Genomic DNA, 17,295 nt, shown 5'->3' with positions numbered 1-17,295 from the left:
GAAAAATTCTCTGCCTGGGGATCATCTTTATGAATGAAATTTTTCTGCCTGGGCATCATCTTAATGAATGAAGGCTCTCTCTGGGCACCATATATTTGAATAAAGATTATCTCTCTGGGAATCATTTTTATGAATAAAGGATCTCTCTCTGGGCATCATTTTATGAATGTAGGTTCTCTGGGCATCATCTTTATGAAAGAAGGTTTTCTGCCTGGGCATCATCTTGACAAAAGCACTTTCTCTGCCTGGGCATCATCTTTATGAATGAAGGTACTCTCTGGGTAATATCTTTATGAAACCAGGTTCTCTCTCCGGTATAATCGTTATGAATGAAGGTTCTCTGCCTGGGCATCATGTTTATGAATGAAGGTTCACTCTCTGGGCATCATCTCTATGAATGAAGGTACTCTTGGGCATCATCTTTATGAAAGAAGGTTCTCTTGGGCATCATCTTTATGAATGAAAGTTCTCCCTCTAGGCATCATATTTATGAAAGAAGGTTCTCTCTCTGGGCATCATCTTCATGAATGAAGGTTCTCTCTTTGGGCCTCATCTTTATGAATGAAGGTTCTCTGCCTGGGCAACATCTTTATGAATAAAGGTTCTCTCTCTGGGCATCCTCTTTATGAAATCAGGTTCTAGGTCTGGGCATCATCTTTACGAAAAATTCTCTGCCTGGGGATCATCTTTATGAATGAAATTTTTCTGCCTGGGCATCATCTTAATGAATGAAGGCTCTCTCTGGGCATCATATATATAAATAAAGATTATCTCTCTGGGCATCACCTTTAAGAATAAAGGTTATCTCACTGGGCATCATTTTATGAATGTAGGTTCTCTGGGCATCATCTTTATGAAAGAAGGTTTTCTGCCTGGGCATCATCTTGACAAAAGTACTTTCTCTGCCTGGGCATCATCTTTATGAATGAAGGTACTCTCTGAGTAATATTTTTATGAAACCAGGTTCTCTCTCCGGTATAATCGTTATGAATGAAGGTTCTCTGCCTGGGCATCATGTTTATGAATGAAGGTTCACTCTCTGGGCATCCTATTTATGAAAAAAAGATTTTAAGTCTGAGCATCATCTTTATGAAACGTTCTCTCTCTGGGCATCAACTTTATGAAAGAAGGTTCTCTCTCTGGGCATCAACTTCATAAATGAAGGTTCTTACTCTGGGCAACATCTTTATGAAAGAAGGTCCTCTCTCTGGACATCATCTTCATGAATGAAGGTTCTCTCTCTGGGCATCATCTTTCTTGATGAAGGTTCTCAATCTGGCCTTCATTTTATGAATGTAGGGTCTCTGGACATCATCTTCATGAATGAAGGTTCTCTCTCTGTGCATAATCTTTATGAATGAAGGTTCTCTCTCTGGGCATCATCTTTAAGACAGAAAGTTCTCTCTCTGGGCATCATCTTTATGAATGAAGCTTCTCTGATTTGGCATCATCGTTATGAATGAAGGTTCTCTGCCTGGGCATCATCTTTAAGAAAGAAGGTTCTCTCTCTGGGCATCATCTTCATGAAAGAAAGTCTCCCTCTGGGCATCATCTATAAGAATGAAAGTTCTCTGCCTGGGCATCATCTTTACGAAAGGTTATCTGCCTGGTCATCATCTTTATGAATGAAGGTTCTCTCTCTTGGCATCATCTTAATGAAACAAGATTCTCTGTCTGGGCATCATATATATGAATGAAGTATCTCTCTCTGGGCATCATCTTTATGAAAGAAGGTTTTCTGCCTGGGCATCACCTTACGAAAGTACTTTCTCTGCCTGGGAATCATCTTTATGAATGAAGGTACTCTCTGTTGGTATCATCTTTATGAAACAAGGTTCTCTGGTGGACATCATCTTTATGAATGAATGTCCTCTGTCTGGGAATCATCTTTATGAATGAAGGTTCTCTGACTGGGCATCATGTTTATGAATGAAGGTTCTCTGCCGGGACATCTTCTTTATGAATGAAGTTTCCTCTCTGGGCATCCTCTTTATGAAATAAGGTTCTCTGCCTTGGCATCATCATTACGAAAGGTTCTCTCCCTGGGGATCATCTTTATGAATGAAGGTTCCCTCTCTCGACATCATCTTTATGAAACAAGATTCTCTGTCTGGGCATCATATATATGAATGAAGTATCTCTCTCTGGGCATCATCTTTATGAAAGAAGGTTTTCTGCCTGGGCATCACCTTTATGAAAGTACTTTCTCTGCCTGGGCATCATCTTTATGAATGAAGGTACTCTCTGGGTAATATCTGTATGAAACCACGTTCTCTCTCCGGTATAATCGTTATGAATGAAGGTTCTCTGCCTGGGCATCATGTTTATGAATGAAGGTTCACTCTCTGGGCATCATCTCTATGAACGAAGGTACTCTTGGGCATCATCTTTATGAATGAAGGTTCTCTCTTGGGCATCAACTTATGATAGAATGTTTTCTCTCTGGGCATCAACTTTATGAATGAAGGTTCTCTCTCTGGGCATCATCTTTCTTGATGAAGGTTCTCCCTCTGGCCTTCATTTTATGAATGTAGGGTCTCTGGACATCATCTTCATGAATGAAGGTTCTCTCTCTGGGCATCATCTTTATGAATGAAGGTTCTTTCTCTGAGCATCATCTTTAAGACAGAAGATTCTCTCTCTGGGCATCATCATTATGAAAGAAGCTTCTCTGGTTTGGCATCATCGTTATGAATGAAGGTTCTCTGCCGGGGCATCATCTTTAAGAAAGAAGGTTCTCTCTCTGGGCATCATCTTCATGAAGAAGGTCTCCTTCTGGGCATCATCTATAAGAATGAAAGTTCTCTGCCTGGGCATCATCTTTACGAAAGGTTCTCTGCCTGGGCATCATCTTTATGAATGAAGGTTTTCTCTCTGGGCATCATCTTAATGAAACAAGGTTCTCTCTCTGGGCATGATCTTTATGAAAAAAGGTTTTTTGCCTTGGCATCATCTTTACGAAAGTACGTTCTGTGCCTGGGCATCATCTTTATGAATGAAGGTACTCTCTGTGGGTATCATCTTTATGAAACAAGGTTCTCTGTTGGACATCATCTTTATGAATGAATATCCTCAGTCAGGTCATCATCTTTATGAATGAAGGTTCTCTCTTTGGGCATCATCTTTATGAATTAAGACTCTCTCAGGGCTTCATCTTTATGAAAGAAGGTTCTCTTGGGCATCATCTTTATGAATGAAAGTTCTCCCTCTAGGCATCATCTTTATGAAAGAAGTTTCTCTCTCTGGGCATCATCTTCATGAATGAAGGTTCTCTCTCTGGGCCTCATCTTTATTAATGAAGGTTCTCTGCCTGGGCAACATCTTTATGAATAAAGGTTCTCTCTCTGGGCATCCTCTTTATGAAATCAGGTTCTAGGTCTGGGCATCATCTTTACGAAACATTCTCTGCCTGGGGATCATTTTTATGAATGAAATTTTTCTGCTTGGGCATCATTTTATGAATGTAGGTTCTCTGGGCATCATCTTTATGAAAAAAGGTTTTTTGCCTTGGCATCATCTTTACGAAAGAATGTTCTCTGCCTGGGCATCATCTTTATGAATGAAGGTAAACTTTCTGAGTATCATCTTTATCAAACAAGGTTCTCTGGTGGACATCATCTTTATGAATGAATATCCTCTGTCTGGTCCTCATCTTTATGAATGAAGGTTCTCTCTTTGGGCATCATCTTTATGAATGAAAGTTCTCCCTCTAGGCATCATCTTTATGAAAGAAGGTTCTCTCTCTGGGCATCATCTTCATGAATGAAGGTTCTCTCTCTGGGCCTCATCTTTAGGAATGAAGGTTCTCTGCCTGGGCAACATCTTTATGAATAAAGGTTCTCTCTCTGGGCATCATCTTTATGAAATAAGGTTCTATGTCTGGGCATCATCTTTACGAAAGATTCTCTGCCTTGGGATCATCTTTATGAATGAAAGTTCTCTGCCTGGGCATCATGTTAATGAATGAAGGCTCCCTCTGGGCATCATATATATGAATAAAGATTATCTCTCTGGGCATCATCTTTATGAATAAAGGTTCTCTCTCTGGGCATCATTTTATGAATGTAGGTTCTCTGGGCATCATCTTTATGAAAGAAGGTTTTCTGCCTGGGCATCACCTTGATCAAAGTACTTTCTCTGCCTGTGCATCATCTTTATGAATGAAGGTACTCTCTGGGTAATATCTTTATGAAACCAGGTTCTCTCTCTGGTATAATCGTTATGAATGAAGGTTCACTGCCTGTGCATCATGTTTATGAATGAAGGTTCACTCTCTGGGTATCCTATTTATGAAATAAGATTCTAAGTCTGAGCATCATCTTTATGAAACGTTCTCTCTCTGGGCATCAACTTTATGAAGGAAGGTTCTCTCTCTGGGCATCAACTTCATGAATGAAGGTTCTTACTCTGGCGATCATATTTATGAAAGAAGGTTCTCTCTCTGGACATCATCTTCATGAATGAAGGTTCTCTCTCTGGGCATCATGTTTAAGACAGAAGGTTCTCTCACTGGGCATCATCTTTATGAATGAAGCTTCTCTGATTTGGCATCATCGTTAAGAATGAAGGTTCTCTGCCTGGGCATCATCTTTAAGAAAGAATGTTCTCTCTCTGGGCATCATCTTCAAGAAAGAAAGTCTCCCTCTGGGCATCATCCAGAAGAATGAAAGTTCTCTGCCTGGGCATCATCTTTACGAAAGGTTATCTGCCTGGGCATCATCTTTATGAAACAAGATTCTCTGTCTGGGCATCATATATATGAATGAAGTATCTCTCTCTGGGCATAATCTTTATGAAAGAAGGTTTTCTGCCTGGGCATCATCTTACGAAAGTACTTTCTCTGCCTGGGAATCATCTATATGAATGAAGGTACTCTCTGTGGGTATCATCTTTATGAAACAAGGTTCTCTGGTGGATATCGTCTCTATGAATGATTGTCCTCTGTCTGGGAATCATCTTTATGAATGAAGGTTCTCTGACTGGGCATCATGTTTATGAATGAAGGTTCTCTGCCTGGACATCTTCTTTATGAATGAAGGTTCTCTCTCTGGGAATCCTCTTTATGAAATAAGGTTCTCTGCCTAGGCATCATCATTACGAAAGGTTCTCTGCCTGGGGATCATCTTTATGAATGAAAGTTCCCTCTCTCGACATCATCTTTATGAAACAAGATTCTCTGTCTGGGCATCATATATATGAATTAAGTATCTCTCTCTGGGCATCATCTTTATGAAAGAAGGTTTTCTGCCTGGGCATCACCTTTATGAAAGTACTTTCTCTGCCTGGGCATCATCTTTATGAATGAAGGTACTCTCTGGGTAATATCTGTATGAAACCAGGTTCTCTCTCCGGTATAATCGTTATGAATGAAGGTTCTCTGCCTGGGCATCATGTTTATGAATGAAGGTTCACTCTCTGTGCATCATCTCTATGTATGAAGGTTCTCTCTCTGGGCATCAACTTATGATAGAATGTTTTCTCTCTGGTTATCAACTTTATGAAAGAAGGTTCTCTCTTGGGCATCAAATTATGAAAGAACTTTTTCTCTCTGGGCATCAACTTTATGAATGAAGGTACTCTCTGTTGGCATCATCTTTATGAAACAAGGTTCTCTCTCTGTACATCATCTTTATGAATGAAGGCTCTCTCTCTGGGCATCATCTTTATGAAAGAAGGTTCTCTCTCTGGGAATCATCTTTATTGATGAAGGTTCTCCCTCTGGCGTTCGTTTTATGAATGTAGGTTCTCTTGGCATCATGTTTATGAATGAAGGTTCTCTTTCAGGGCATAATCTTTATGAAAGAAGGTTCTCTCTGTGGGCATCATCTTTATGAATATAGGTTCTCTCTCTGGGCATCCTATTTATGAAATAAGATTCTAGGTCTGAGCATCATCTTTACGAAACGTTCTGTCTCTGGGCATCAACTTTATGAAAGAAGGTTCTCTCTCTGGGCATCAACTTCATGAATGAAGATTTTTACTCTGGGCATCATCCTTATGAAAGAAGGTTCTCTCTCAGGACATCATCTTCATGAATGAAGTTTCTCTCTCTGGGCATCATCTTTCTTGATGAAGGTTCTCCCTCTGGCCTTCATTTTATGAGAGTAGGGTCTCTGGACATCATCTTCATGAATGAAGGTTCTCTCTTGGGCATCATCTTTATGAATGAAGGTTCTTTCTCTGGGCATCATGTTTTAGACAGAAAGTTCTCTCCATTGGCATCATCTTAATGAAAGAAGCTTCTCTGATTTGGCATCATCTTTATGAATGAAAGTTCTCTGCCTGGGCATCATATTAATGAATGAAGGCTCTCTCTGGGCATCATATATATGAATAAAGATTATCTCTCTGGGCATCACCTTTATGAATAAAGGTTATCTCACTGGGCATCATTTTATGAATGTAGGTTCTCTGGGCATCATCTTTATGAAAGAAGATTTTCTGCCTGGGCATCATCTTGACAAAAGTACTTTCTCTGTCTGGGCATCATCTTTATGAATGAAGGTACTCTCCGAGTAATATTTTTATGAAACCAGGTTCTCTCTCCGGTATAATCGTTATGAATGAAGGTTCTCTGCCTGGGCATCATGTTTATGAATGAAGGTTCACTCTCTGGGCATCCTATTTATGAAAAAAAGATTTTAAGTCTGAGCATCATCTTTATGAAACGTTCTCTCTCTGGGCATCAACTTTATGAAAGAAGGTTCTCTCTCTGGGCATCAACTTCATGAATGAAGGTTCTTACTCTGGGCAACATCTTTATGAAAGAAGGTTCTCTCTCTGGACATCATCTTCATGAATGAAGGTTCTCTCTCTGGGCATCATCTTAATGAAACAAGATTCTCTGTCTGGGCATCATATATATGAATGAAGTATCTCTCTCTGGGCATCATTTTTATGAAAGAACGTTTTCTGCTTGGGCATCATCTTACGAAAGTACTTTCTCTGCCTGGGAATCATCTTTATGAATGAAGGTACTCTCTGTGGCTATCATCTTTATGAAACAAGGTTCTCTGGTGGAGATCATCTTTATGAATGAATGTCCTCTGTCTGGGAATCATCTTTATGAATGAAGGTTCTCTGCCTGGACATCTTCTTTATGAATGAAGGTTCCCTCTCTGGGCATCCTCTTTATGAAATAAGGTTCTCTGCCTTGGCATCATCATTACGAAAGGTTCACTGCCTGGGGATCATCTTTATGAATGAAGGTTCCCTCTCTCGACATCATCTTTATGAAACAAGATTCTCTGTCTGGGCATCATATATATGAATGAAGTATCTCTCTCTGGGCATCATCTTTATGAAAGAAGGTTTTCTGCCTGGGCATCACCTTTATGAAAGTACTTTCTCTGCCTGGGCATCATCTTTATGAATGAAGGTACTCTCTGGGTAATATCTGTATGAAACCACGTTCTCTCTCCGGTATAATCGTTATGAATGAAGGTTCTCTGCCTGGGCATCATGTTTATGAATGAAGGTTCACTCTCTGGGCATCATCTCTATGAATGAACGTACTCTTGGGCATCATCTTTATGAATGAAGGTTCTCTCTTGGGCATCAACTTATGATAGAATGTTTTCTCTCTGGGTATCAACTTTATGAAAGAAGGTTCTCTCTTGGGCATCAAATTATGAAAGAACGTTTTCTCTCTGGGCATCAACTTTATGAATGAAGGTTCTCTCTCTGGGCATCATCTTTCTTGATGAAGGTTCTCCCTCTGGCCTTAATTTTATGAATGTAGGGTCTCTGGACATCATCTTCATGAATGAAGGTTCTCTCTCTGAGCATCATCTTTAAGACAGAAGATTCTCTCTCAGGGCATCATCGTTATGAAAGAAGCTTCTCTGATTTGGCATCATCGTTATGAATGAAGGTTCTCTGCCGGGGCATCATCTTTAAGAAAGAAGGTTCTCTCTCTGGGCATCATCTTCATGAAAGAAGGTCTCCTTCTGGGCATCATCTATAAGAATGAAAGTTCTCTGCCTGGGCATCATCTTTACGAAAGGTTCTCTGCCTGGGCATCATCTTTATGAATGAAGGTTTTCTTTCTGGGCATCATCTTAATGAAACAAGGTTCTCTCTCTGGGCATGATCTTTATGAAAAAAGGTTTTTTGCCTTGGCATCATCTTTACGAAAGTACATTCTGTGCCTGGGCATCATCTTTATGAATGAAGGTACTCTCTCTGGGTTCATCTTTTTGAAACAAGGTTCTCTGGTGGACATCATCTTTATGAATGAATATCCTCTGTCTGGTCATCATCTTTATGAATGAAGGTTCTCTCTTTGGGCATCATCTTTATGAATTAAGATTCTCTCAGGGCTTCATCTTTATGAAAGAAGGTTCTCTCTCTGGGCATCATCTTAATGAAACAAGATTCTCTGTCTGGGCATCATATATATGAATGAAGTATCTCTCTCTGGGCATCATCTTTATGAAAGAAGGTTTTCTGCCTGGGCATCATCTTACGAAAGTACTTTCTCTGCCTGGGAATCATCTTTATGAATGAAGGTACTCTACGTGGCTATCATCTTTATGAAACAAGGTTCTCTGGTGGACATCATCTTTATGAATGAATGTCCTCTGTCTGGGAATCATCTTTATGAATGAAGGTTCTCTGACTGGGCATCATGTTTATGAATGAAGGTTCTGTGCCTGGGCATCATCTTTATGAATGAAGGTACTCTCTCTGGGTATCATCTTTATGAAACAAGGTTCTCTGGTGGACATCATCTTTATGTATGAATATCCTCTGTCTGGTCATAATCTCTATGAATGAAGGTTCTCTCTTTGGGCATCATCTTTATGAATTAAAATTCTCCAGGGCTTCATCTTTATGAAAGAAGGTTCTCTTGGGCATCATCTTTATGAATGAAAGTTCTCCCTCTAGGCATCATATTTATGAAAGAAGGTTCTCTCTCTGGGCATCATCTTCATGAATGAAGGTTCTCTCTCTGGGCCTCATCTTTATGAATGAAGGTTCTCTGCCTGGGCAACATCTTTATGAATAAAGGTTCTCTCTCTGGGCATCCTCTTTATGAAATCAGGTTCTAGGTCTGGGCATCATCTTTACGAAAAATTCTCTGCCTGGGGATCATCTTTATGAATGAAATTTTTCTGCCTGGGCATCATCTTAATGAATGAAGGCTCTCTCTGGGCACCATATATTTGAATAAAGATTATCTCTCTGGGAATCATTTTTATGAATAAAGGATCTCTCTCTGGGCATCATTTTATGAATGTAGGTTCTCTGGGCATCATCTTTATGAAAGAAGGTTTTCTGCCTGGGCATCATCTTGACAAAAGCACTTTCTCTGCCTGGGCATCATCTTTATGAATGAAGGTACTCTCTGGGTAATATCTTTATGAAACCAGGTTCTCTCTCCGGTATAATCGTTATGAATGAAGGTTCTCTGCCTGGGCATCATGTTTATGAATGAAGGTTCACTCTCTGGGCATCATCTCTATGAATGAAGGTACTCTTGGGCATCATCTTTATGAAAGAAGGTTCTCTTGGGCATCATCTTTATGAATGAAAGTTCTCCCTCTAGGCATCATATTTATGAAAGAAGGTTCTCTCTCTGGGCATCATCTTCATGAATGAAGGTTCTCTCTTTGGGCCTCATCTTTATGAATGAAGGTTCTCTGCCTGGGCAACATCTTTATGAATAAAGGTTCTCTCTCTGGGCATCCTCTTTATGAAATCAGGTTCTAGGTCTGGGCATCATCTTTACGAAAAATTCTCTGCCTGGGGATCATCTTTATGAATGAAATTTTTCTGCCTGGGCATCATCTTAATGAATGAATGCTCTCTCTGGGCATCATATATATAAATAAAGATTATCTCTCTGGGCATCACCTTTAAGAATCAAGGTTATCTCACTGGGCATCATTTTATGAATGTAGGTTCTCTGGGCATCATCTTTATGAAAGAAGGTTTTCTGCCTGGGCATCATCTTGACAAAAGTACTTTCTCTGCCTGGGCATCATCTTTATGAATGAAGGTACTCTCTGAGTAATATTTTTATGAAACCAGGTTCTCTCTCCGGTATAATCGTTATGAATGAAGGTTCTCTGCCTGGGCATCATGTTTATGAATGAAGGTTCACTCTCTGGGCATCCTATTTATGAAAAAAAGATTTTAAGTCTGAGCATCATCTTTATGAAACGTTCTCTCTCTGGGCATCAACTTTATGAAAGAAGGTTCTCTCTCTGGGCATCAACTTCATAAATGAAGGTTCTTACTCTGGGCAACATCTTTATGAAAGAAGGTCCTCTCTCTGGACATCATCTTCATGAATGAAGGTTCTCTCTCTGGGCATCATCTTTCTTGATGAAGGTTCTCAATCTGGCCTTCATTTTATGAATGTAGGGTCTCTGGACATCATCTTCATGAATGAAGGTTCTCTCTCTGTGCATAATCTTTATGAATGAAGGTTCTCTCTGGGCATCATCTTTAAGACAGAAAGTTCTCTCTCTGGGCATCATCTTTATGAATGAAGCTTCTCTGATTTGGCATCATCGTTATGAATGAAGGTTCTCTGCCTGGGCATCATCTTTAAGAAAGAAGGTTCTCTCTCTGGGCATCATCTTCATGAAAGAAAGTCTCCCTCTGGGCATCATCTATAAGAATGAAAGTTCTCTGCCTGGGCATCATCTTTACGAAAGGTTATCTGCCTGGTCATCATCTTTATGAATGAAGGTTCTCTCTCTTGGCATCATCTTAATGAAACAAGATTCTCTGTCTGGGCATCATATATATGAATGAAGTATCTCTCTCTGGGCATCATCTTTATGAAAGAAGGTTTTCTGCCTGGGCATCACCTTACGAAAGTACTTTCTCTGCCTGGGAATCATCTTTATGAATGAAGGTACTCTCTGTTGGTATCATCTTTATGAAACAAGGTTCTCTGGTGGACATCATCTTTATGAATGAATGTCCTCTGTCTGGGAATCATCTTTATGAATGAAGGTTCTCTGACTGGGCATCATGTTTATGAATGAAGGTTCTCTGCCGGGACATCTTCTTTATGAATGAAGTTTCCTCTCTGGGCATCCTCTTTATGAAATAAGGTTCTCTGCCTTGGCATCATCATTACGAAAGGTTCTCTCCCTGGGGATCATCTTTATGAATGAAGGTTCCCTCTCTCGACATCATCTTTATGAAACAAGATTCTCTGTCTGGGCATCATATATATGAATGAAGTATCTCTCTCTGGGCATCATCTTTATGAAAGAAGGTTTTCTGCCTGGGCATCACCTTTATGAAAGTACTTTCTCTGCCTGGGCATCATCTTTATGAATGAAGGTACTCTCTGGGTAATATCTGTATGAAACCACGTTCTCTCTCCGGTATAATCGTTATGAATGAAGGTTCTCTGCCTGGGCATCATGTTTATGAATGAAGGTTCACTCTCTGGGCATCATCTCTATGAATGAACGTACTCTTGGGCATCATCTTTATGAATGAAGGTTCTCTCTTGGGCATCAACTTATGATAGAATGTTTTCTCTCTGGGCATCAACTTTATGAAAGAAGGTTCTCTCTTGGGCATCAAATTATGAAAGAACGTTTTCTCTCTGGGCATCAACTTTATGAATGAAGGTTCTCTCTCTGGGCATCATCTTTCTTTATGAAGGTTCTCCCTCTGGCCTTAATTTTATGAATGTAGGGTCTCTGGACATCATCTTCATGAATGAAGGTTCTCTCTCTGAGCATCATCTTTAAGACAGAAGATTCTCTCTCAGGGCATCATCGTTATGAAAGAAGCTTCTCTGATTTGGCATCATCGTTATGAATGAAGGGTCTCTGCCGGGGCATCATCTTTAAGAAAGAAGGTTCTCTCTCTTGGCATCATCTTCATGAAAGAAGGTCTCCTTCTGGGCATCATCTATAAGAATGAAAGTTCTCTGCCTGGGCATCATCTTTACGAAAGGTTCTCTGCCTGGGCATCATCTTTATGAATGAAGGTTTTCGTTCTGGGCATCATCTTAATGAAACAAGGTTCTCTCTGGGCATGATCTTTATGAAAAAAGGTTTTTTGCCTTGGCATCATCTTTACGAAAGTACATTCTGTGCCTGGGCATCATCTTTATGAATGAAGGTACTCTCTCTGGGTTCATCTTTATGAAACAAGGTTCTCTGGTGGACATCATCTTTATGAATGAATATCCTCTGTCTGGTCATCATCTTTATGAATGAAGGTTCTCTCTTTGGGCATCATCTTTATGAATTAAGATTCTCTCAGGGCTTCATCTTTATGAAAGAAGGTTCTCTCTCTGGGCATCATCTTAATGAAACAAGATTCTCTGTCTGGGCATCATATATATGAATGAAGTATCTCTCTCTGGGCATCATCTTTATGAAAGAAGGTTTTCTGCCTGGGCATCATCTTACGAAAGTACTTTCTCTGCCTGGGAATCATCTTTATGAATGAAGGTACTCTACGTGGCTATCATCTTTATGAAACAAGGTTCTCTGGTGGACATCATCTTTATGAATGAATGTCCTCTGTCTGGGAATCATCTTTATGAATGAAGGTTCTCTGACTGGGCATCATGTTTATGAATGAAGGTTCTGTGCCTGGGCATCATCTTTATGAATGAAGGTACTCTCTCTGGGTATCATCTTTATGAAACAAGGTTCTCTGGTGGACATCATCTTTATGAATGAATATCCTCTGTCTGGTCATAATCTCTATGAATGAAGGTTCTCTCTTTGGACATCATCTTTATGAATTAAGATTCTTTCAGGGCTTCATCTTTATGAAAGAAGGTTCTCTTGGGCATCATCTTTATGAATGAAAGTTCTCCCTCTAGGCATCATATTTATGAAAGAAGGTTCTCTCTCTGGGCATCATCTTCATGAATGAAGGTTCTCTCTCTGGGCCTCATCTTTATGAATGAAGGTTCTCTGCCTGGGCAACATCTTTATGAATAAAGGTTCTCTCTCTGGGCATCCTCTTTATGAAATCAGGTTCTAGGTCTGGGCATCATCTTTACGAAAAATTCTCTGCCTGGGGATCATCTTTATGAATGAAATTTTTCTGCCTGGGCATCATCTTAATGAATGAAGGCTCTCTCTGGGCACCATATATTTGAATAAAGATTATCTCTCTGGGAATCATTTTTATGAATAAAGGATCTCTCTCTGGGCATCATTTTATGAATGTAGGTTCTCTGGGCATCATCTTTATGAAAGAAGGTTTTCTGCCTGGGCATCATCTTGACAAAAGCACTTTCTCTGCCTGGGCATCATCTTTATGAATGAAGGTACCCTCTGGGTAATATCTTTATGAAACCAGGTTCTCTCTCCGGTATAATCGTTATGAATGAAGGTTCTCTGCCTGGGCATCATGTTTATGAATGAAGGTTCACTCTCTGGGCATCCTATTTATGAAATAAGATTCTAAGTCTGAGCATCATCTTTACGAAACGTTCTCTCTCTGGGCATCAACTTTATGAAAGAAGGTTCTCTCTCTGGGCATCAACTTCATGAATGAAGGTTCTTACTCTGGGCATCATCTTTATGAAAGAAGGTTCTCTCTCTGGACATCATCTTCATGAATGAAGGTTCTCTCTCTGGGCATCATCTTTCTTGATGAAGGTTCTCAATCTGGCCTTCATTTTATGAATGTAGGGTCTCTGGACATCATCTTCATGAATGAAGGTTCTCTCTCTGGGCATCATCTTTATGAATGAAGCTTCTCCGATTTGGCATCATCGTTATGAATGAAGGTTCTCTGCCTGGGCATCATCTTTAAGAAAGAAGGTTCTCTCTCTGGGCATCATCTTCATGAAAGAAAGTCTCTCTCTGGGCATCATCTATAAGAATTAAAGTTCTCTGCCTGGGCATCACTTTACGAAAGGTTCTCTGCCTGGTCATCATGTTTATGAATGAAGGTTCTCTCTCTGGGCATCATCTTTATGAAACAAGATTCTCTGTCTGGGCATCATATATATGAATGAAGTATCTCTCTCTGGGCATCATCTTTATGAAAGAAGGTTTTCTGCCTGGGCATCATCTTACGAAAGTACTTTCTCTGCCTGGGAATCATCTTTATGAATGAAGGTACTCTCTGTGGGTATCATCTTTATGAAACAAGGTTCTCTGGTGGACATCATCTTTATGAATGAATGTCCTCTGTCTGGGAATCATCTTTATGAATGAAGGTTCTCTGACTGGGCATCATGTTTATGAATGAAGGTTCTCTGCCTGGACATCTTCTTTAGGAATGAATGTTCCCTCTCTGGGCATCCTCTTTATGAAATAAGGTTCTCTGCCTTGGCATCATCATTATGAAAGGTTCTCTCCCTGGGGATCATCTTTATGAATGAAGGTTCCCTCTCTCGACATCATCTTTATGAAACAAGATTCTCTGTCTGGACATCATATATATGAATGAAGTATCTCTCTCAGGGCATCATCTTTATGAAAGAAGGTTTTCTGCCTGGGCATCACCTTTATGAAAGTACTTTCTCTGCCTGGGCATCATCTTTATGAATGAAGGTACTCTCTGGGTAATATCTGTATGAAACCATGTTCTCTCTCCAGTATAATCGTTATGAATGAAGGTTCTCTGCCTGGGCATCATGTTTATGAATGAAGGTTCACTCTCTGGGCATCATCTCTATGAATGAAGGTACTCTTGGGCATCATCTTTATGAATCAATGTTCTGTCTTGGGCATCAACTTATGATAGAATGTTTTCTCTCTGGGCATCAACTTTATGAAAGAAGGTTCTCTCTTGGGCATCAAATTATGAAAGAACGTTTTCTCTCTGGGCATCAACTTTATGAATGAAGGTTCTCTCTCTGGGCATCATCTTTCTTGATGAAGGTTCTCCCTCTGGCCTTCATTTTATGAATGTAGGGTCTCTGGACATCATCTTCATGAATGAAGGTTCTCTCTCTGGGCATCATCTTTATGAATGAAGGTTCTTTCTCTGAGCATCATCTTTAAGACAGAAGGTTCTCTCTCTGGGCATCATCGTTATGAAAGAAGCTTCTCTGGTTTGGCATCATCTTATGAATGAAGGTTCTCTGCCGGGGCATCATCTTTAAGAAAGAAGGTTCTCTCTCTGGGCATCATCTTCATGAAAGAAGGTCTCCTTCTGGGCATCATCTATAAGAATGAAAGTTCTCTGCTTGGGCATCATCTTTACGAAAGGTTCTCTGCCTGGGCATCATCTTTATGAATGAAGGTTTTCTCTCTGGGCATCATCTTAATGAAACAAGGTTCTCTCTCTGGGCATGATCTTTATGAAAAAAGGTTTTTTGCCTTGGCATCATCTTTACGAAAGTACGTTCTCTGCCTGGGCATCATCTTTATGAATGAAGGTACTCTCTGGGTAATATCTTTATGAAACCAGGTTCTCTCTCCGGTATAATCGTTATGAATGAAGGTTCTCTTCCTGGGCATCTTGTTTATGAATGAAGGTTCACTCTCTGGGCATCCTATTTATGAAATAAGATTCTAAGTCTGAGCATCATCTTTACGAAACGTTCTCTCTCTGGGCATCAACTTTATGAAAGAAGGTTCTCTCTCTTGACATCATCTTCATGAATGAAGGTTCTCTCTCTGGGCATCATCTTTCTTGATGAAGGTTCTCCCTCTGGCCTTCATTTTATGAATGTAGGGTCTCTGGACATTATCTTCATGAATGAAGGTTCTCTCTCTGTGCATCATCTTTATGAATGAAACTTCTCTGATTTGGCATCATCGTTGTGAATGAAGGTTCTCTGCGTGGGCATCATCTTTAAGAAAGAATGTTCTCTCTCAGGGCATCATCTTCATGAAAGAAAGTCTCCCTCTGGGCATCATCTATAAGAATGAAAGTTCTCTGCCTGGGCATCACTTTACGAAAGGTTCTCTGCCTGGTCATCATCTTTATGAATGAAGGTTCTCTCTCTGGGCATCATCTTTATGAAACAAGATTCTCTGTCTGGGCATCATATATATGAATGAAGTATCTCTCTCTGGGCATCATCTTTATAAAGAAGGTTTTCTGCCTGGGCATCATCTTACGAAAGTACTTTCTCTGTCTGGGAATCATCTTTATGAATGAAGGTACTCTCTGTGGGTATCAACTTTATGAAACAAGGTTCTCTGGTGGAAATCATCTTTATGAATGAATGTCCTCTGTCTGGGAATCATCTTTATGAATAGGTTCTCTGACTGGGCATCATGTTTATGAATGAAGGTTCACTGCCTGCACATCTTCTTTATGAATGAAGGTTCCCTCTCTGGGCATCCTCTTTATGAAATAAGGTTCTCTGCCTTGGCATCATCATTACGAAAGGTTCTCTGCCTGGGGATCATCTTTATGAATGAAGGTTCCCTCTATCGACATCATCTTTATGAAACAAGATTCTCTGTCTGGGCATCATATATATGAATGAAGTATCTCTCTCTGGGCATCATCTTTATGAAAGAAGGTTTTCTGCCTGGGCATCACCTTTATGAAAGTACTTTCTCTGCCTGGGCATCATCTTTATGAATGAAGGTACTCTCTGGGTAATATCTGTATGAAACCACGTTCTCTCTCCGGTATAATCGTTATGAATGAAGGTTCTCTGCCTGGGCATCATGTTTATGAATGAAGGTTCACTCTCTGGGCATCATCTCTATGAATGAACGTACTCTTGGGCATCATCTTTATGAATGAAGGTTCTCTCTTGGGCATCAACTTATGATAGAATGTTTTCTCTCTGGGCATCAACTTTATGAAAGAAGGTTCTCTCTTGGGCATCAAATTATGAAAGAACGTTTTCTCTCTGGGCATCAACTTTATGAATGAAGGTTCTCTCTCTGGGCATCATCTTTCTTTATGAAGGTTCTCCCTCTGGCCTTAATTTTATGAATGTAGGGTCTCTGGACATCATCTTCATGAATGAAGGTTCTCTCTCTGGGCATCATCTTTATGAATGAAGGTTCTTTCTCTGAGCATCATCTTTAAGACAGAAGATTCTCTCTCTGGGCATCATCGTTATGAAAGAAGCTTCTCTGATTTGGCATCATCGTTATGAATGAAGGTTCTCTGCCGGGGCATCATCTTTAAGAAAGAAGGTTCTCTCTCTGGGCATCATCTTCATGAAAGAAGGTCTCCTTCTGGGCATCATCTATAAGAATGAAAGTTCTCTGCCTGGGCACCATCTTTACGAAAGGTTCTCTGCCAGGGCATCATCTTTATGAATGAAGGTTTTCTCTCTGGGCATCATCTTAATGAAACAAGGTTCTCTATCTGGGCATGATCTTTATGAAAAAAGGTTTTTTGCCTTGGCATCATCTTTACGAA

The sequence above is a fragment of the Tenrec ecaudatus genome, chromosome Y (assembly GCF_050624435.1).
Source record: "Tenrec ecaudatus isolate mTenEca1 chromosome Y, mTenEca1.hap1, whole genome shotgun sequence".
In the NCBI taxonomy this organism is placed as follows: domain Eukaryota; kingdom Metazoa; phylum Chordata; class Mammalia; order Afrosoricida; family Tenrecidae; genus Tenrec; species Tenrec ecaudatus.
This window is presented reverse-complemented; position numbering follows the sequence as displayed.